The sequence below is a fragment of the Equus quagga genome, chromosome 4 (assembly GCF_021613505.1).
Source record: "Equus quagga isolate Etosha38 chromosome 4, UCLA_HA_Equagga_1.0, whole genome shotgun sequence".
Classification (NCBI taxonomy): domain Eukaryota; kingdom Metazoa; phylum Chordata; class Mammalia; order Perissodactyla; family Equidae; genus Equus; species Equus quagga.
In genome coordinates, this window is record NC_060270.1 from 13,458,407 (window position 1) to 13,479,266 (window position 20,860).

Sequence of the window (20,860 nt, forward strand, 5' to 3'; positions counted from 1 at the left end):
TTCTGTTACGTGTCGTTTGAGGTTGCTTATGTGAGCTTTTTCTTGTTTAGTGAGGTGGGCCTGTATTGCGATGAATTTCCCTCTTAGGACTGCTTTTGCTGCATCCCAAATGTTTTGGTATGTCGTGTTCTCATTTTCATTAGTCTCCAGATAAAATTTGATTTCTTCTTTAATTTATTCAATGATCCATTGTTTGTTGAGAAGCGTGTTGTTTAGTCTCCACATTTTTGCACCTTTCTCTGCTTTTTTCTTGTAGTTGATTTCTAGTTTAATAGCATTATGATCAGAAAAGATGCTTGATATTATTTCAACTCTCTTGTATTTATTGATGTTTGCTTTGGTTCCCAAAATATGGTCAATCCTTGAGAATGTTCCATGTGCACTTGAGAAGAATGTGTAACCTGCTGTTTTTGGATGAAGTGTTCTATATATATCTATTAAGTCCATCTGGTCTAATTTTTCATTTAATTCTATTATTTCCTTGTTGATTTTCTGTCTGGATGTTCTGTCCATTGGTGTTAATGGTGTGTTGAGGTCCCCTACTATTATTGTATTGTTGTTGATGTCTTCTTTTAGTTCTATTAAGAGTTGCTTTACAAATTTTGGTGCTCCTGTGTTGGGTGCATATATATTTATAAGTGTTATGTCTTCTTGGTGGAGAGTCCCTTTTATCATTATATACTGTCCCTCTTTATCTTTCTTTATCTGTTTTGCTTTGAAATCTACCTTGTCTGATATTAGTATAGCGACACCTGCTTTCTTTTGTTCATTATTAGCTTGGAGTATTGTTCTCCATCCCTTCACTCTGAGTCTGTGTTTGTCTTTGGGGCTGAGGTGTGTTTCCTGGAGGCAGCATATTGTTGGATCTTGTTCTTTGATCCATCCTGCCACTCTGTGTCTTTTGATTGGGGAGTTCAATCCATTTACATTTAGAGTGATTATTGAGATGTGGGGGCCTACCACTACCATTTTGTGTCTTGTTTTCCGCTTTTCTTCAGTTTCCTTTGTTTCTCGTCCCATGGTTTAATCTGTTCTGATGTAGAGCTGCTACTCTCTGTTGTTGTCCTTCTACTTATCTCCTCTGCTCTTGGTTTTGTAGCCCCTTTCCTTTTTTGGATTTTTCAGGAGTGAGGGTTTTCCTGAGGATTTCCTGAAGGGAGGTTTTGTGGCAATGAACTCCCTTAATTTTTGTCTATCTGCAAAAGTTTTTATTTCTCCATCGTATTTGAAGGATATTTTCGCTGGGTAGAGAATTCTCGGCTGTATATTTTTGTTCTTCAGATTTTTGAATATATCATTCCACTCTCTTCTAGCCTGTAAAGTTTCTGCTGAGAAATCTGCTGATAGCCTGATGGGGGTTCCTTTGTAGGTTAGTTTCTTTTGCCTGGCTGTCCTTAGTATTTTCTCCTTGTCGTTGACTTTTGCTAGCTTCACTACTATATGGCGTGGAGTTAGTCTTCTTGCATTGATAAAGTTTGGAGATCTATTGGCTTCTGTCACCTGAAGATCCATCTCCCTCACCAGATTTGGGAAGTTCTCAGCCATTATTTCTTTGAATAGGCTTTCTGCCCCTTTCTCCTTCTCTTCTCCCTCTGGTATACCTATAATCCTTACGTTGCATCTCCTAATTGTGTCTGATAATTCTCGGAGAGTTTCTTCATTTCTTTTTAGTCTTGCTTCTCTCTCCTCCTCTGCCTGCAGCAATTCTATATTGCCATCTTCCAAATTGCTAATTCTTTCCTCCATATTATCGGCCCTACTGTTCAGAGCATCTAGATTTTTCTTAATCTCCTCTATTGTGTTCTTCATTTCCAATATTTCTGTTTGTTTCTTCTTTATCGTATCAAACTCTTTTGTGACATAGCTCCTGAACTCGTTGAGTTGACGGTCAGAACTCTCTCTTAACTCATTGAGAATTTTAATGATGGCTGTTTTGAAGTCATCATCATTTAGGTTATATATCTCATTTTCTTTGGGATTGTTTTCTGTGTATTTGTTGCTTTCTTTCTGTTCTGGAGATTTAATGTATTTTTTCATATTGCTTGATGTTGTTGATTTGTGCCTCCGCATGGAGATAGAGTTTAGTTGCTCCTTTCACTTGTTTCAGCTGCTGCGGTGGGGGAGCAGCTGTTTATACTGCACCAACCAGGAACCCTGTCCGCAGTTGCTAACTGGGCCTGGGCCCCTCCTCGTAGCCACAGTGGCCCTTTGGATTCCCTCCTCTGCTGTGGGGGTCGTCACAGGGGGGCTTCAGGCTGCTGGTGCCTACTGTTGCAGCCCACCTAGATGTGCTCTCTCCTTGGGGTCTGCAATGGTGTTATGGGCTTTTCCAGCGGCCTGGGGTGGGATCACTTATATTTGTCGCTCCGTTGCTGTCGGCACCCACAAAATCTCACTTGTCCTCTATGGGTTGCAGGAGAGCTATTGGGATCTTCTACAGTCTGTGGTTAGTTCACCTAGCTATGCTGCTTTTGCCCTGGGGTCTTCCAGCCTTGTGGCTGGTGGCTGGGTGCCTTCTACTGGTGCTGTGCAGAGGCTTTCCCTAAGGCTGCTGTGAGCCTGTAGGGTTTCCCCCTAGGCTACGAAGCTGGGTCTCTGGAACTCCCCCCAGCCCCAGTCCTCTCCGAGATCTCCGGCTATCCCTAGTCCCATGGGGCAGGCAACGGCAGCTGGGGGTCGCCCCGCCCTCTGGGATTCTCTCCGGGCCTCTCCCGGAGCTGTGAGTGCTCGGCATGGCCCCTCTGCTAATGGCAGACAGAGAGTTTTGTCTGCTGCCCGGGCGGAACTCCGGCGCTTCCCGTCCGGGTCGCAGAGCCAGCCTTTGAAACTTCCCCCAGCCCCGGTCCTCTCCGAGATCTCCGGCAATCCCTAGTCCCATGGGGCGGGCAACGGCAGCTGGGGGTCGCCCCACCCTCTGGGATTCTCTCTGGGCCTCTCCCGGAGCCGAGAATGCTCGGCGTGGCCCCTCTGCTAATGGCAGACAGAGAGTTTTGTCTGCTGCCCAGGCGGAACTCCGGCGCTTCCCGTCCGGGTTGCAGAGCCAGCCTTTGAAACTTCCCCCAGCCCCGGTCCTCTCCGAGATCTCCGGCTATCCCTAAGTCCCACGGGGTGGGCAACGGCAGCTGGGGGTCGCCCCGCCCTCTGGGATTCTCTCCGGGCCTCTCCCGGAGCCGTGAATGCTCGGCGTGGCCCCTCTGCTAATGGCAGACAGAGAGTTTTGTCTGCTGCCCGGGCGGAACTCCTGCGCTTCCCCTCTGGGTCGCAGAACCGGCCTTTGAAACTTCCCCCAGCCCCGGTCCTCTCCGAGATCTCCGGCAATCCCTAGTCCCACAGGGCAGGCAATGGCAGCTGGGAGACCTCCGTACCCTCAGCGACTCTCTCTGGGACCCTCCAGGCGCCGTGAACACCAGGCGGGGTCTCCCCGCCGATGACGGGGAGAGACTCTCCCTGCGGGCTCAGGTGTGCAACTCCAAAGTTTCCCTCTGTGTTTAGGAGTAATTGCGGGGGGTTTAGGTAGGGTTCTGGTCACCTGTTTCCACCGTCGCTCCTCTGTTGTGTGCTCGCTCCTGCCCTAGATGTGTGTAGATCCTCTGGGGGCGTCCGTTGGAAGAAAGCCGCTTGCAGGTACTAGGCTGCTCGTCGGGGTCGGAGAGTTTTCACCTATTTCCACATCCTCCCGGAGGAAAGTCCGTCCGCCTTCCGATGTATAGTTGCGTGGGTCTCTCAGACGTCCTGAGATGCTGTCTGGATATCCTTTGTCAAGCGATAAGTGTCCAAATAATTGTAGACTCGAAGGGGGAGAGACAAAGAGGACTACTCACGGCGCCATCTTGGATCTTCTTCTTATAAAATCTATTTTAATGTCCTTGTCTCCTAATTCCATCATCTGTGTTATTTCTGAGTCTGTATCTATTGCTTGATTTTTCTTATTATAGGTCATATTTTCCTGCTTCTTTGAATGTCTGCTAGTTTTTTATTGGATAACATACAGTTTAAATGTTAATGTTACATTTTTGAGTACTGGATTTTGTTGTATTTCTATAAATAGTGTTTGACTTTATTGTTGTATGTTTTTAAGTTATGTAGAGTCAGTTGTACCTTCTTGAGGCACTTTTATAAGATTTTTTAAGTCAGGTCCAGAGCAGTTTACAGTCCAGGATATTTTAGCCTACGTAGTAAAGCAATGGCTCTTGAGGATCTACCAAATGCCCTGCACAATAAGAGATCTCTCCACTTTGCTACTGGAATCACACACTCTTCTCACTCCCATGTGAGTTCCAAGAATTGCTAACCCTACTGCCTTCTGGGTGTTCTTTCCTCAGCTTTGGGTAGTCTTCCTCCTGCATATACACAGGTTAGTACTCAGCCAAAAACTTAAAAGACCCCACTACAGATATCTGAAGTCTGTCATTGCAAGCTCCTTTCTCTCTGGTACCTTGCCAGGAAATTCTAACCACCTTGACTTCTCAAACTCCCATGCCTGCCTCCTGAACTCAGTAACACCTCCAGGCTCTGTCCAGGTTCTCCCTCCCAGCATTGCAGGGCAGAGGTTACCTCCAGACAGAAAATAAGAATTCATAGGGTTCACCTACTTCATTTGTTCCCCTTCTCTCAGGGATAAAAATCATGTGTTGTCTGTGACCCAACGTCTGAAAACCATTGCTCCATCTACTTTGTCCAATTTTCCAACTGTTTAAGGGTGAGGAGAGCATCTGTTCTCTATTATTCCATTCTGACTAGAAGTCCAAGTCCACATTTTGATTCTTAATTATTCGTATCATTATATTTAAACTAAGCTTTAGAGCAGGTATATAATATTTCATTGAATGAATATAATAAATTGATTAATGAGGCCCATATTAAAGGACATTCAGGTTATAGCCAGTATTTTGCTATTAAAAATGGTATTGCAATAAGCACTCTTATGCTTACAATACAGAATAATTTTGTGATATTTTATTTTATTGGCCAACTTCCTACAACAGATTTTCTGGATCAAAGGGTATTAACATTCTAAAATAAATATTTCTAAAATTCCCTTCTGAAAATTTGCAAAATTACCACTATTCTCAATAGTGTAGGAAAGCATAAGTTTTCCCACACTTTCTCCAGCATAAGAAAATTAACTTTTACCAATCTGAGAGAAAAAGTACCTTTTGTTTTAATTTTTACTTATTCAATTAGAAGTAATATGGGGCAAATTTTGAATTTTATCTGCCATTTGTTTTCATTGTTTTTCAATTGACTATTCACATCTTTGACGATTTTCCTTTTTTTAATAGATATGAACTAATTGTGTAGAATAAATTGTTTTTTGTCATATTTTTGCAGCTATTTTCTGCAGTTTTATTTGTCTTTTAACTTTGTGTTATTTATGACATACTGAAGCTTTGAATAGTTATGCAATCAAATTTTTTCAATATTTTCCATTATGGTTTTTTGGGTTTTATGTTCTTTTCTGCAAGCCTTCCTCAAATATACATTTTCTCACCTTTTCTTGTAAAACTTTTCAGTTCAGTTTTTAAATTTTTATCAATTCAAACTCTATTCTGGTGGAAGGAGTTAGGTAGACATTCCTAATTTACTTCTCTCCAGATAATTATCCAGCTGTTTTAACCTTATTGACTCCCTTTTACCATGACTGATTTCACCTACCATATCTATCATTTAAAGAAAGTCCTTTCTATGGACTTTACCACTATTGATTTGTTTGGATACAATTTTGTCTCCAGTATCAGACTTTTTCCATTATTGTAACATTAAGTTTCAACATAGACTTTATGAACTTATGTTCATTGATTTTCTGGATATATATTTTTTCTCTTATGTTAGTTCCACATAGTTTCATAAGTTTCAATATCTAATAGAACTGATTCCTATCAACTTGTACCTATTTTTCTTTTAAAAAATTCTCTCTATTTGGAAGACTTACTTTTCCAAATTAACTTTACTTTTAATCAAAATTTATAGATTAATTTATGAAAATTTACACCTTTACAATATGAGTTGTCCTATCAAAGAAGAGTGTATGTTTCCACTTACTTTAGACTTCTCTTACATTCCTCATAATATTGTAAACTGTTCTAAAAATAATACTACATAATAATATACTAAAAATAATAATGTATATTTCACACTAGGTTTATTCTTATTTATTTTGACTTTTTGATATCTGTATCAATCAGAGAAGGCTAATTCTGTAACAAGAAACCCCAAATTCCCAGGAAGTTAACAGGATAAAACCTATTTTTTGCTCACATTACGGTTCATTCCAGGATGGAAATCAGCTCTCCATAAAAGGATTCAGAGACCCAGGTTTCATCGGTCTGGTGGCTCTGCCTTGGATTCATCGATTGGATCCTCAGCATTTGTCTAGAAGTGGAGGGAAGACAGGAAGTGGAGGATCTCATGGGGAGTTAATTGGTTCTGGGCCTATAAGTAGCGTGCATCACTTCTGTACATATTCCATTCCATACTCATATGCCTCCGCCCAGCAACAAGCTGTGAGATGGCTCCTCTTGGCCCAAGAAGAAAACAAAACAATCTGATAAACATAAACATAGTGTCTGCTGCAATAATTATGGTAATTGGGACTATTTCTACTTATCCTTATTTTTTAAAATCAGGAATAGATGGCAGATTTTGTCAAATAATTTCTACTTATATAGTGAAATAATCAACAAATCAACAGATGTTGTTTTTACCTTTATAATTAAAATGTCTATATATCTTTATTGAAGTAGAGTTTATATATAGTATAGACACATATTTAAAATATACAATTTCGTGAGTTTTGGCATATGTGCACACTGTAAAACCATCACCATAATCTGGATAATGAAGATTTCCAACATCTCCAAAAGTTTCCTCATGTTTTCCTCTTTTTTTTTATGTAGAAAAGCAATTTCTTCCATTATAAGCACTTAAACAGTTAGTCACGGAGAGTAACAGGTTTGCTAGTGAAATAGGTCGCCCAAAATAGAGACTGTATCAAACTAGTGGTCAAGGACTAACTCCTAAAAAAAAAAAGAAAAAGGCAACTCTTATCCAGGACTAATTCAACTTTAAAAACAAATACAAGCTATTGAGTCACTCTTCTCAACTTAACTGGACAGTCTACCTGTGGTATAACTGTCAGGCAAAAACAGACATCTTTATGGTGGTCCCAAGTTTTTTTAAAAAAACATTTCAGGGGCTGGCCTGATGGTGTAGTGATTAAGTTCACACACTCCACTTCAGTGACCCGGGTTTTGTGGCTTTGGATCCCAGGCACAGACCTGTGCACCACTTATCAAGCCATGCTGTGGTGGCATCTCACATACAAAGTAGAGGAAGATTGGCACAGATGTTAGTTCAGCAACAATCTTCCTCAAGCAAAAAGAGGAGGATTGGCAACAGATGTTAGCTCAGGACCAATCTTCCTCATCAAAAAAAGAAAAGAAACATTTCACAGAAAGAAAAGAAATAATATGAAAACAGCTCAAGAAATACAGGGACAAGGAAAAATAAATGGGGAAAGAGGAACATGTAGTTTTGACTTCTCTGAAGAAACTGAGGGGAGAATGAGAAATCCACACAGGTAAATGCACATCCTCGAAAGTCAGCTGTGAAGATTTTCCTCTGACATTTGTACCCAGTAATTGCTGACATTTTCATAATTCAATGTCACTATTGATTAGATTGCATTTTCTATACTTTTATATAAATAGAATCATACAGTACATCTTCTATTGTCTGGCTTTTTACACTCATAAAAATTATTTTAATTTTCGTCCATGTTGTTGCAGGTGTTAATAACGGTTCCTTGCTGTTTCTGGGTAGTAGTATACTGTATGCATATACCATGAGTTGTTTACCCACTCACCTTTTGTTGGACATTTGGATTATTTCCAGGCTGTGGCTATTATGAATAATGCTGCTATGAACATTTATGTACAAATCTTTGTTTGGAAATACGCTTTCACTCTCTTGGGTAAGTATATAGATAGAATGACTGGCTCATGTGATAGATGTATGTTGAACTTTTCAAACAGCTTTATTGAGATATGATTTTTAGATCATACAATTCATTTATTTAAAACGCACTATTCAAAGTTTTTAGTATACTCACAGAGTTGTGCAAGTATGACCACAGTCTAATTTTTGGACATTTTCATTACTCTAAAAAGAAACCCATACCCATTAATAGTCACTTCTCATTCCCCACTCCTCATCTCACATCACCAGCCCTAGAAAACCACTAATCTTTTCCATCTCTATAGAGTTGCCTTTTCAGGACATTTCATATAAATGGAATTTACAAGATGTGTTTTTTGTGACTGGCTTCCTTCACTTAGCATGATATTTCAAAATTCTTCCATGTTGTAGCATGCACCAGTACTTCATTCCCTTTTATTGCTGAAGACTACTCCATTATACGGATATACCACATTTATTTATCTATTCATCAGTTTATGGACATTTGGGAAGTTTCCACTTTTTGGCTATTATGAATAACCCTGTTATGAACATCCATATACAAGATTTTGTAAATATGCTTTCATTTTCTTGGGCACATACATAAGAATATAACGGCTGCATTGTATGCTGGATGCAGAGTTAACTTTTAAAGAAACTTCTGAACTGTTTTCCAAAGCACTTGTAAGATTTTACATTCCCAACTATTCCACATTTTCACCATTATTTGGTGTGATTAAGATTTTTAATATTAGCTAATCTAGTGGGTGTTTAATTGTGGTTTTAATTTGTATCTCCATAATAACTAACAACATTTAGCACATTTTAATATATATATTTGCTATCCATACAACATTTTTGATGATGTTTAACTCTTATGCCCATTTTTATTAGGTTATTCGTCTTCTAATTATTCAGTTGTAAGAACTCATTTTATGTTCGAGATATGAGTCCTCCATTGGATTTGTATGGTTTTCAAATATTTTAACCCAGTCTCTGTCCTTGCCTTTTCAATATTTAATAGTGTGTTTCAAAGAGCAAATGTTTTTAATTTGATGAGTCCAATTCATCATCAATGTAAGGCCCTCACCATTGCTCTTTTTAAAAATTGTTTTGTCTAGGGGCCGGCCCTGTGGCCAAGTGGTTAAATTTGTGCGCTCTGCTGCAGGAGGCCCAGTGTTTCGTCAGTTCAAATCCTGGGCGTGGACATGGCACCACTCATCGAGCCATGCTGAGGTGGCATCCCACATGCCACAACTAGAAGGACCCACAACTAAGAATATACAACTATGTACCGGGGGGCTTTGGGGAGAAAAAGGAAAAAAGCAAAATCTTCAAAAACAAAGAAAATAAGTGATTGGAAGAATGATACAAAAAAATTGTTTTGTCTATTCTATATCTTTTACGTTTCCATATAAATTTTAGAAATAGTTTGTTAATTCTTGCCAAAAAAAAAAAAGCCTTCCAGAATTTTGATGGAGACTGTTGAATCTATAGAACAATTAAGGAGAATCGTCATCTTAACAATGTTGAGTCTTCCAATCTCTGAGCACAGTATTCTCTCCATTTATTAGATCTCCATTTATTTCGCTCAGCAATATTTTGTAGCTTTCAGTGTATAGGTCATGGAAAGTTTTCTTATCAAATTTTTCTCTTCGAATTTAATACTTTTATGTTAATGTAATTGCATTGGTTTTTCATTTTCTGATTTTTCTTTGCTAATGTATATTGATATTTTATCCTGTTACATTGCTAAATCATCTATTAGTTCTAGTACTTTATTTGTAGGTTTCTTAGCATTTTCTACATAGACGATGATGTGTTCTGTGCTTTTCTTCTTTCTTTACAATCTGTATGGGTTTTTATTCTTCTTTTGAACTGATTGAAAGGGCTATGACTTGTAGTAAAATGTTGAATAGAAGAAATGAAAGCAGACACATTATCCTTATTCCCAGTCTAAGGGAAAAGTATTCAGTCTTTCATCATTAAATATAATGTTAGCTGTAAATTTTTCAGGAAACCTTTTATCAGGTTGAGAAAGTTCCCCTTTATACCTAGATTCTTGAGAGTCTGTATCAAGAATGGATGGTGAATTTTATTAAATGCTTTTCCCACATCTATTGAATGATCACACGGGTTTTCTTTTTTATTTAGAGAATTAGGTGAATTACATTAATGATTTTTAAATGTTGAATCCAACTTGCATCCTTGAGACTGGGTGATTCCTCTCCAAAATCAGTTCTTGCTCTCCAATGCCCATCACTATTAACCATACCCCCAACCCACGTTTCCCTAGGCCAAGGCTTTATAAAATATCTGTAATGGGCCTTATGTAATATCTGTAAAAAGCCCTGCAGGCATCTTTACAGGCACTTAAGTCTGTAGTTGCTTCGAATCTTTGCTTCCATTTTTTTTTTTTTTGAGGAAGATTAGCCCTGAGCTAACATCTGCTGCCAATCCTCCTCTTTTTGCTGAGGAAGACTGCCCCTGAGCTAACATCCGTGCCCATCTTCCTCCACTTTTTTTTATATGTGGGACGCCTGCCACAGCATGGCTTGACAAGTGGTGCCATGTCCATAGCCGGGATCTGAACTGGTGAACCCCGGGCCATCGAAGCAGAATGTGCACACTTAACTGCTGCGCCACCGGGCTGGCCCCTTCTTCTACTTTTATGATGGTTGGAGGAGAGAACATGGCCCTTGAGGTAAAAGAGGGAGAGAAGAGGAAAAGAGAAATACACACAGGAAAAAGATTCTACTTTAAAATACAACCCTGCCTCAGCAGATTATACAATAACAGTATATGTATTATAATTACAATAAAATAAAATGTAAAAATCAGTATATAACATGTATTCACCATAGATAACAGACATACCCTCAGGTTTATTTAGAGAGAGATCATGAGAATGTGTACAGTTTTGCCTAATAATTTTTTTTGCCTTTTTTTCTGCTTTGTTTCTGTTTTTGTTTTTGTGAAATACTATCTTAACTATTTTTAAGTGTATGGTTTAATAATGCTGGATATATTTATACTGCTGTGAAATAGATAACTCGAACTTTTTCATCTTGCAAATCCCAAACTTTATGCCCATTAAACAACAACTCCCTTCCCCACTCCACCCCCAGCTCTTGGTAATCACCGTTCTGCTTTCCATTTCTATGAATCTGAGTATTTCACATAACTCATATATATATTATATATATGGAATTATATAGTATTTCCCTTTTTGTGACTGGCTTACCTGGCATAATGTCCTCAAGTTTTGACCATGTTATCCAAGTTGTAGTATGTGTCAGAATTTCCCTCTATTTTAAGACTGAGTAATATTCCATTGTATTTATTTACCACATTTTGTTTATTCGTCCATCCATCAATGGATATTTGAGTTGCTTCCACCTCTTGGCTATTGTGAATAAGGCTTCTATGAATATGGGTGTGCAACCTCTCCTTTAAATACTATTACAACATCTGGCTCAATGTAACAGAGCTGTAGCCACCTCTTTGCTAAACTTCTGCTGGATGACCATTCTCTTTAATAAAGAAATTTTGCTTTTATAATATTTAATAAATTAATTGGGTGATTGTCAGTCAAGGGTGGTTCTTTATTCCATGGGATATTTGGAATCATGAAAGCGTCAAGAGATCTTCACATATTGAGGTATATGTGGTAACTATTCAAGTTCAAACTGATTCAGCTTGAACTAAAGAAGCCTGACTTATGGCCTATCAAACACACGTTGTACGTCTGCTTTAACCATTGAAGTAAGGAATGCACTCTCTTAAGAATGCATACTTCCCCTCTTTTGCCCTATTGGTAATGCCCTATTGGTAACACCTGTCTTAGTCCCTTTCCAGACATCAGGGTCATGTTGACCTGCTAATTTGCAACTAAATACCTCTTTGAAACTTTGAAAATGTATCTTGGGTGTGTTTAATGTATGTTCTTTGTTCTAAAAAGATGCAAGACTCTACTGAAAATCATGCTTCTCTGTTACTCTTTCTAAGACCTTCCCAGGTTATAATACTCAATCTGGCTCACTAAAACTCACCTTATTTCTCTTATCTACACAATGGTTATTGGTTATTTTGTGTTTACAAGAGGAAATTCTTGTTTTCACAATGACTAGAAAACACTACAGGTGTTTATTGGGTAGGGCCGGGATTACTAAGCATTCTGCAATGCAAGAGAGTCCTGCTGAATGAAGCGTAAAGAGACCTACCCAGAGCTCTAATAGTGCCTCCCTTGAGGTATACCAGTCATTAGCCATGTGGCTTTATGTTCATTACACTAAGCAATGTTGAACTTTTTACTATGTCTAATTGTTGTTCTGTTGGTAGGTTTTCAAAATTGCTTGTTTTTTTAAATAAACATTATTTCCTTTGCTGGGGCACAGGCTGCTAGCTGAAGAGAAGATTCTTCCTAATAACAAAATCATTTCTTTGAGAATGTGTCCACGGAAAATCATATTTGGATTATAGGAAGAAGAAAAGTATAGGATCCCTCATTTATTGCATATTTTTATAAAGGGTAATTCTGGCAAAAATTAAATTAACAGCAACGTCAGCCTTGATAACTAAAGCTGGAGCATAAATTGAATATGAGTTACTTACAGGTAGCAACTGTAGTTCTCCTTAAGGAGAAAGCCTATGGCTGTTTCGATCATCATTGTATACCTAGAGCCTAGCAGACAGAAAATGCTCAGAAAATATTGGTTGGTTGAATCTGCGGATGCAAAACCCACAGATATGGAGAGCCAAATATATCTAGCGTTTTGGGGTAAGAATATTTGGAAAGTGCTGGCTGGATAAAAGAGAAGATGGGTCATTTTGATACCAGCTCAACAGAAGGTTGACATAAGGGAAGCCATATTGTAGAAGAGAAACCATATTGTAACTTTGAATGACCTCTGATTAACTAACCCAGACATGCCCTGGAGATTTTATGGCCCCTCGCAGCTATAAGTTGATAACTTTGTTCTTTTGAGTTCATTAGGAATGTGATGACGCCCTGCACAGAAAGTCTATGCTGGTAGCCACCATCAATGACAACTGAAAGGTCAGGGTATAGAGCCTTGCTCCAGTCTCTGATGCATATCCAGTAAAACAAAAGACTACCAGTTGTCTGCCCTCACCTGGAGATCAGATGGATGCTCCCACCCGGAGACCAGATGCCTCCCTCACTCAGAGACCAGCCCCTGACATAACTGGCCTGTAGTCTTTGTTCTGTAAGATAGTTCTTTTGGACATTAGTTGGCCATCTTCCCCCTTGCTAGCAAGCTGTAATATAAAGGCCTTTCTCTCCTACCGCCTTGCCTCTTAACTATTGCCATGTCTTGCAGCAGGCAGACTACCCTCCGTGGGTGGTAACAAACTTGCACACTTATATGAATTATATTTCAAGGACTGGTAGTTACTACGTCCCTTAGAAGCTAGTAGATTTCTGGAAAAAGCACAGAATTCACAGTCAGATACCATGGATTTAAGTTCAGTCTTGTCTGCTTACAAACTGAATGACTTTTAATAAGTTATTCAACCTCTCTCAACATGATTTTTATCATCTTTAAAGTGGAAATAATAATTTTAAAAACCAAAGAGTCACTGGGAAAGGAGAAATCACTGTAATGTCCATGCTAATGCTACTTACTAGTAAATTCTGAAAGCCTCCCCCAAGCTGAAGTCCTTTTCAATTTAGGACTTTGTCCACCAATTCAGTCCCAAAATAAGAGCAGAGATGGGCAAGAAGCACAGTGATGATGAGAGAGCAGAAACAAGGGAATATGGAGGCAGGTATCTGAAGCAGGGTCTCCATGATTCAAGGTTGAGGAGCCAGATGGGAGAGAAAAGTAGAATTTAGATCCAAAGAGGGTTTGAGGCTGAAAAGGGTAAATGACTTCCTCTGAGGCAACTCAAAGATTAGATCAATGGACGATACAGGGACCAGAAGAACTGAGTTACCCTAAAGCTGGACTTTTCTTATCCATGTTGTACCCTGCAGGACCACCCTTCCCACTTGTGTATGAAGCTCCATATTCATCATTGAAGGCCCTGTGTTGGCTGTTATAAAAAGACAAAGGAACCATCCTTTTCACCACAGCTTCAAAAGAGGAAAATATTTCTTTTCTAAATAGGATAGCCAAAAATTTAAACTGAAACAAGAGACTCCAGAAAGCAAACAATGAAAATGTAACCTTGCCCTAATGCCCATGGAGCACCCCCTGGAGAGGACTAAAGCAGTTTGTTTTCCAAAAGATCACATTGCCAGCCTGGCCACCGTCAAAACAGGACACTGTGCCTGTGAAACAGAAAATAAAAACAAGCATACTCTAAAAACATATCATGGCCTATTCATTTCAGACTTCTACTTTGTACTGAAGCATTTGGTTGAGACTAATTTGACCTTCCATCTGTGAAATTATTGTTTTCCATGGACTTGGTCATATGACTATTAAATGGTGGTTTTAGTCTCATCATTTTCTTTATTATAGTTTAATATCAATGTTTTATTATCTAGATAGAAAGTAGGATTGAGAACTGTAAACCACATTTATCGCATTTCTACGATGAGAAAACATTTAATGAGCTTCGCAGGAGATACTACCTTGAGGAAATGTCACAATTAAAACTGCACAGTTGCTTTGAATACATAAAATTTCCCACCAAAAAACAAAACCAGGTCCACTTTTGAGTATTGTCACCAAGGCTGGCATTATTTGTTGTTCGATAGCCCCACCTCCCCATCTCTTCCTGTCCATTCATTACTTACAGCCAGCACTGCATGATCACACACCTCCAGATATATATTCAGCAGATGGAGAAGAAGGTATGAATATGGAAACTCGCCCCGTGACAACGCTTGAAGCCTTAAAGGCCTGCTTATTTATTATCTGCCTTCCACTTCCTTACACTTCAAGCCCTTCAGCTTAAAAATAATCAATGGAGGAGTGTCTGTACTCCAGCTTCAAGATCTTCTGTGAGAGATGAGGAATTTCAAGAACACTGTATAATACACATTGTCTTTCTCTTCACTTGGCTAGAGGAAAACAAAAAATATAAAATAAATTTAAAGGAAAGAAAATGAGAGAAATAATACTATTTAAGCAGATTTCAGGTGGAATATCAGTTTAGTCTCCTGAAACAGACACCATCCCAGCCACTCTATGTATGGGGTATGCACAGAGCCAGGGAGCTAGCTGGGATGCTGGAGCTGTGGCATAGCGTTCTCCAACTCTGATGTCAATCTGCAAAATAGGTCAGACTCTGAGGCATACCAGTAGCATGCATGTAATCATTATGGGAAATTTATGAGTTATTTACTCAGCAAGCTTGAAAATATCAAAGGATGAATTTGGCCCTTATTAGCATGAAGCCTTTTAAAATGACACTCAGGAAATTCTTTTCTGCTCTTTTATTTGCAATTCATCTCCTAAGCACCTTTGTACCACATCTTGAAATTACAGAACCACCCACAAATTTCATCCTCTTCTTTTAGACAAATATTGATTTTACCCGTCCTTCTAAGCCCAAGTATTTGGGATGGGATGGAAATGAATGTCACATTCCTCTTTCAGGCTGTAAGTACTCAATAATGAGATGCCCTCAGGTGCCGTGGCACCAGCTATGGGGCCAGTCACGAATTTTGGAAGGTGGAGTCCAGATGTAGGGAGTAGCTTTAGTGTTTTTTAAGCTCTTGTTCGAAAACAAAGGCTAAAACATGGTGATGTGGTATTAGGGCTGGGAATGTTGTCACAATGCTGAAGAGCCAGCCCTTCCCAACCAAGTGCTCTACCCACAGACCGTGCAGGAAGCGAGCTGCCTCACTCGAGTGCACTCGGGCTCCAGCGGAGAGGTTCTGCGTAAACTCTGCTCTGGGCAGAGAGAGAGCTGGTTAGCTCACAGTCGAGATGAGCTTGCCTCGAGGCTCCCTCCAGCAGAGGCAGCAGAGGAATCTGTACCCTCTCTCCTCTCAGCTGTTTTTTCCACAGAAGCTATGGAGAGGGAGGATACATATTTCCCAGGAATGAGCTTGCAGTTGTCAGAACTAACCCCTTCTGTTGGTATATGGAGCATAACACCAATGCTGGAGTAGAAATGGGCACAGAGAGGAGAAAATGTGAAAGTGAACTAAATAAAAATAAATGCTGAGTAGAAGAAAGACTCAAACCTTTGAGTGCCTGGCAAAGCAATCATTTAGAAGGATGTGAGATGTTGTCGGGGGATGGATAGAATAAAGGAGGAAAGTCTGGAATTTTCGTGTGACTGATACTAGTTTGATCTTGGACAAATTAGTCAGCTTTTCTGGGTTTTAAATGTGTTCCTTAATAGTAGCATTTATGAAGAGCTTTAGAGTTAACAGAGAAGGTCTTTATATATTTTTTATCTTGTAATCATCACTATAATGCCATGGAGTGAGGATGAAGTGGAGGAGGAAGAGAAACATCACTCAGCTCTTTCCGTATGTCAGACTCTGTTCTAAGTGCCCTACATGAATTCACTTACTCCTTCACCAACCCTAGGAAGCAGCCACTATTTTTAAACCCATTTTATAGAAGAGAAATGGAGGTGAAAGAGGTTACATAATACGTCTAATGACACTCTGTCAGTAAGTTTTGAAGACAGAATTCAAGCTGAGTCAGTCTGGTTTCAGTACCCCAAACCAAACCATTATTATTGCTATTTTCACAGGACAATAATAAAAACATGATGATGCCAGAGAAGCACTACAGAAAGAATTCTGCATAGATTAAATCATATTTCCTCAGATTCCAAGCTGCTTTCCTCCTGTAAGCGGGGCATTTTTGAGCGTTACATAACTCACATCAGTGAATCCATGTAGAAAGTGGCATCAAAGAATTCATGCACTTTCCAGAAGTACTTCACAACCCAGAACGCTGGAGAAAGTCACTTCCAAGGTAAAAAGAAAGGGGACATTATGGTTGTTATTCTTCTTAGTCAGTTGAGTAAACTGAAGCTTCCTATTCCTCATTCACACAAATATAACAAATGGGGTAGACAATTATAATGTGGTTAAATCTTGTTGATGGCACAACATAGTGTAATGTTCCACAAACATCTTTTGGCTGAGTTGGATCCAGAATTTCCCTATTACAGTCCCTGGAAATGCAATTTGTAAGAGTCATTAGGCCTCTTCCAAAATACTCTGATTCTCTTTCCTCTCACGTGGTAGGATTGCTCTTCCCTATCCCTTGAAGTTAGGCATAGCCCTGTGACTTATTTCAGCCAAACAGGAACATACTGACATGTGTCATTTCCAAGCAGAAGTTTTAAGAGCCAGTGTGTGATTCACCACACTCTCCTTTTTCTCTGTGTCATGGAGACCAGCAGTACTTTGCAGGTGGGTGCCATATGAGACCAGGACTCCAAGTAAAGAGACATGGAACAGTATGCCCTGCTGATCTGCTTTAGATGTTTAGTGTAAGTGAGAAATCATCTTTTAGTGTGCTAAGTCTATTGCCGTATAATCGAATTCTTCCTGACTGGTGTACAGCCTTATAACTGTAACAGTCAGAGTTCAACGCAGGAAGCAGGAAGCACTCGACACATTATTTTAGCAGAAACATTATTAATGAAGTGAATTAGGTGCTACAAAATCATTGGGAAGATTGAAGGAGAAGAGTTTAGCCCAAAGGGCTGCAAAATCTGCAACCGTGTCACCTGTTCAGGTGTTCACCCTGCCGCTTGCTTTTGTAATTCATCCCTGTCCCCTGTTTTTGTAAAGTTTGACTAGAACACAGGCATGCCAATTTTTTTTATGTATTGTCTATGGCTATTTTCAAGCTACAGCAGAGTTGAGTCACTGCAACAGAGATCGTATGGTCCAAAAAGCTGAAAATATTTGCTCTCTGTCCTTCACAGAAAAAAATCTCCCATCCTTGGTTTAGGCTAAGCTTTCTGAAACCACTTCCAACAAAATTCAGAAACAACTGTCTCAGGAAGCTACTACCTCTGAGGCCACAGCTGGAACTTTGCCACAAGAAAGAAAGCAATTTTGCCCCCATGATATTTGCCCAGCAAGAGAGAGAGAGAGCTGAATGACAGACACTGGAAAGCTGATGCATAAAAGCTGCACATTTCTAGAACTTTGCTCAACAGAGCTGCAGAAGATAGCATCTGCCTCGCTTCTGCCTCTCAAATCTTGTGCAAGTAAACCTAATGGGTGGGACCTACTTCTCCTGCAGAATTGTAGCTTTATGGCTGCAAGAAATAATATAGGGAAGGTTTTAGCTTTCTAATTTCTTTTCTAGATGCACAATGAAAGGGGGTTTGAAGGAACCAATCCAGAGTATTTGGCTTATAGCTACTGTTTACGGTTCTCAAATTTCTTGGAGACTCCATTCCCTTTATGACTGCACATGAATCCTTGCAATACATACCCCGATTTAAGCTCATTTGAGTACATTGCACTCATTAGAAAATAACTTGAAATCAAGTTACAAAAAATATAGGTGTTATCTTAATTTTATAAATCTATATATATCTATATGTATACTCTACATATTCATGTGTCTATGGGTCACAGCAGAGTTACCAGCTGACAATATGTGATTAATGAGTGTACGTTACATTAAATGGTCAAAAACCTTCTCAGCCTATCCATTTACCTCTAAATCAAATAAAATTCTCTCCATTGGGGTTTCAAGACAGTCAGCCTGCCCTGTTCTATCTAACAGTGTGGCTATCAACTCAAGCAGGTTTCCCTAGCCTCGATCAGCTTGATCTGGTTGCGTACTGGCCACAAACCATCATATGAACAACTACATCTGTGGCTTCCCCAATGTTATCCTGCCTTACTCCTTGCCTCTCCCTCCAGCTCATCTAAGTTCTTCACAGCCAGTTTGTTGAAGCAGTTCTCTATGTTTGTTGTCTCAATTCCACCATGATATCCCTTTCCATTAGTCCATGGGACAGCAAAATCAGCCATGTCATTGTTAGTGCACATTTGAGTCCTCATATGACTTGACCTCTAGGCCACATTTGAAGCTATCCACTGCTCCTTCCTTGTGAAAATACTTCCTATCCGTTGTTTCTGTGACAACACAGAAACTGGTCTGCTTCTCCCACCTCTACTGGCAAGCTTATCTTCCTGTCTTAGTCAGATCCAGCTGCCACAACAAAATACCACAAATTGAGTGGCTTAGACAACTTAAAATTATGTTCTCACAGCTCTGGAGGCTAGAAGTCCAAGATCAAGGTGCCAGAACATTTTGTTTCTGGTGAGACCTCTCTTCCTGGCTTATAGACGGCTGCCTACTTGCTGTGTCCTCACATGGCCTTTCCTCTGTGTGTGTGCAGAGAGAGATCTCTGGTGTCTCTTCCTCTTCTTATAAAGATACCAGTCCTATTACATTAGGGTCCCACCACTATGACCTCTTTTAACCTTAATTACCTACCTGAAGGCCCTATTTCCAAATACAGTCACATTAGGAGTTAAGGATCTGACATACGACTGGAGGAAAGGGAGATAGGATACAATTCAGTCCATAACATGTCCATCTTGGTACTGACAGTTTCTCAAGCCTCTTACCTAGCCTCTGCCCTCTCTATATTCTCTTCCTAGGTGAGTTTGTCCAAGACCATAGAGTCAATTACCTTTCTCACACTGATGGTTCATTGCGGTTTATGTTCTAAATATGAGGAAGATAATTCTCCCTTACTGCTTTTGTTTTCTTCCATATGGAAGATTTCCATTAGTAAAACACTCCTGGATTCTCTATAACCTCTTCTGGTTCTTCCCCAAGGAAGGAGAGATTATTTTCAAATGCTAATTTTGAGAATAATAAACCAGGAATGCTTAGGTCAGCACCTTTTTCTTTCTCTTTAGAAACCAGACCAAAAAAGCATATATTCCGTTCTCTCTTCTGCTCTGTAAGTTTCCAGGCAGAGGGTCCACCCATGTGTGACACAGCACTGCCTGTGACAGGCTGAGTAAGTCTTCTATTTCTGGGGTTCACTATTAGTAAACTGTGCCCACAGTCAAAAGCCATGTTCAGCAATATCAGTCTTATCAGTAATAAAACACAGTTTAGTTCTCCATCTTATCTTTAGATTTATCTTTCTCTTAAATTTGAAGTTGAATAGGGAAAGCAGTGCTCTATATTGGGTCTACACACAACAACTCTCACAGAATTGAGTCCTGTTTTCAGAGCATCCATCTCACACACTTCAGAAAATTTGTTGAACTATGTCCATCATACCACATACTGAAAATACATATATACATATTCTCAATGAACAAGACAGCTAGCTGTGCTTGTTTATTCACTCCTTCATTTGATCAACAATTATGTATTGAGTATCTGCTCTACGTGCTTGATATACATCAATTAAAATGAACAAACCAACAGAAAACATGCATGTTCTTGTGGAACTTTATCTTATTAGGGAAAGAGAAACAAACAAAGATAATACATAAATTACATGGTATTTTAGAAGGTATGTGTTACAAAAGATAAAAAAAAGAAACAGTAGAGAAGAGTAGGGGATCAGGACAGTTGAGACTGTCTTGAGATTTTTAGGCTGATCCAAGTAAGTCTCATTGAGTGGTTGACATTTGAGCAAAAAGTGGAAGGAGATAAGGAGTTATATTGTAAACATCTGGGGAAATTATTTAGACAGAACAGCCAGTGCAAAGGCCCCTAGGCAAGATCATGTCTAGTGTGCTCTGGGAACTGTAGGGAGGCCAGTATGGCTGGAGGAGAGGGAGGAAAGATAGGAGATACGGGTAGACTCGAGCTCTGGGACCAGAGCATGTCGTGCCTTATAGGGCATTAAAAGGACTTTGATATTTAATGGAATCACTCTGGCTGCTGTGTTAAGAATGACTTATCAGGAGCGAGGATAGAATCCAGGACACCGGTTACATGGTTTTTGCCGAGAGAGGAGA

The 20,860-nt window shown here is 39.6% G+C and overlaps 1 long non-coding RNA gene across 4 annotated transcripts in view; it reads right to left on the reverse strand.

Moving 5' to 3' along the window:
* The window catches only part of LOC124237792 (uncharacterized), a 168,367-nt gene that overhangs the window by 26,607 nt on the left and 120,900 nt on the right, over positions 1-20,860 (reverse strand). The window contains exon 4 of one of the 4 annotated variants that reach the window (XR_006888133.1): positions 6,187-6,372. The exons of 1 other annotated variant lie outside the window; for it this stretch is intronic. This is a non-coding gene — a long non-coding RNA (uncharacterized LOC124237792). Of the gene's footprint in view, positions 1-6,186; positions 6,545-20,860 lie in introns of those variants that run through there. 2 more of the 4 variants (XR_006888129.1, XR_006888130.1) reach the window with 2 other exon arrangements.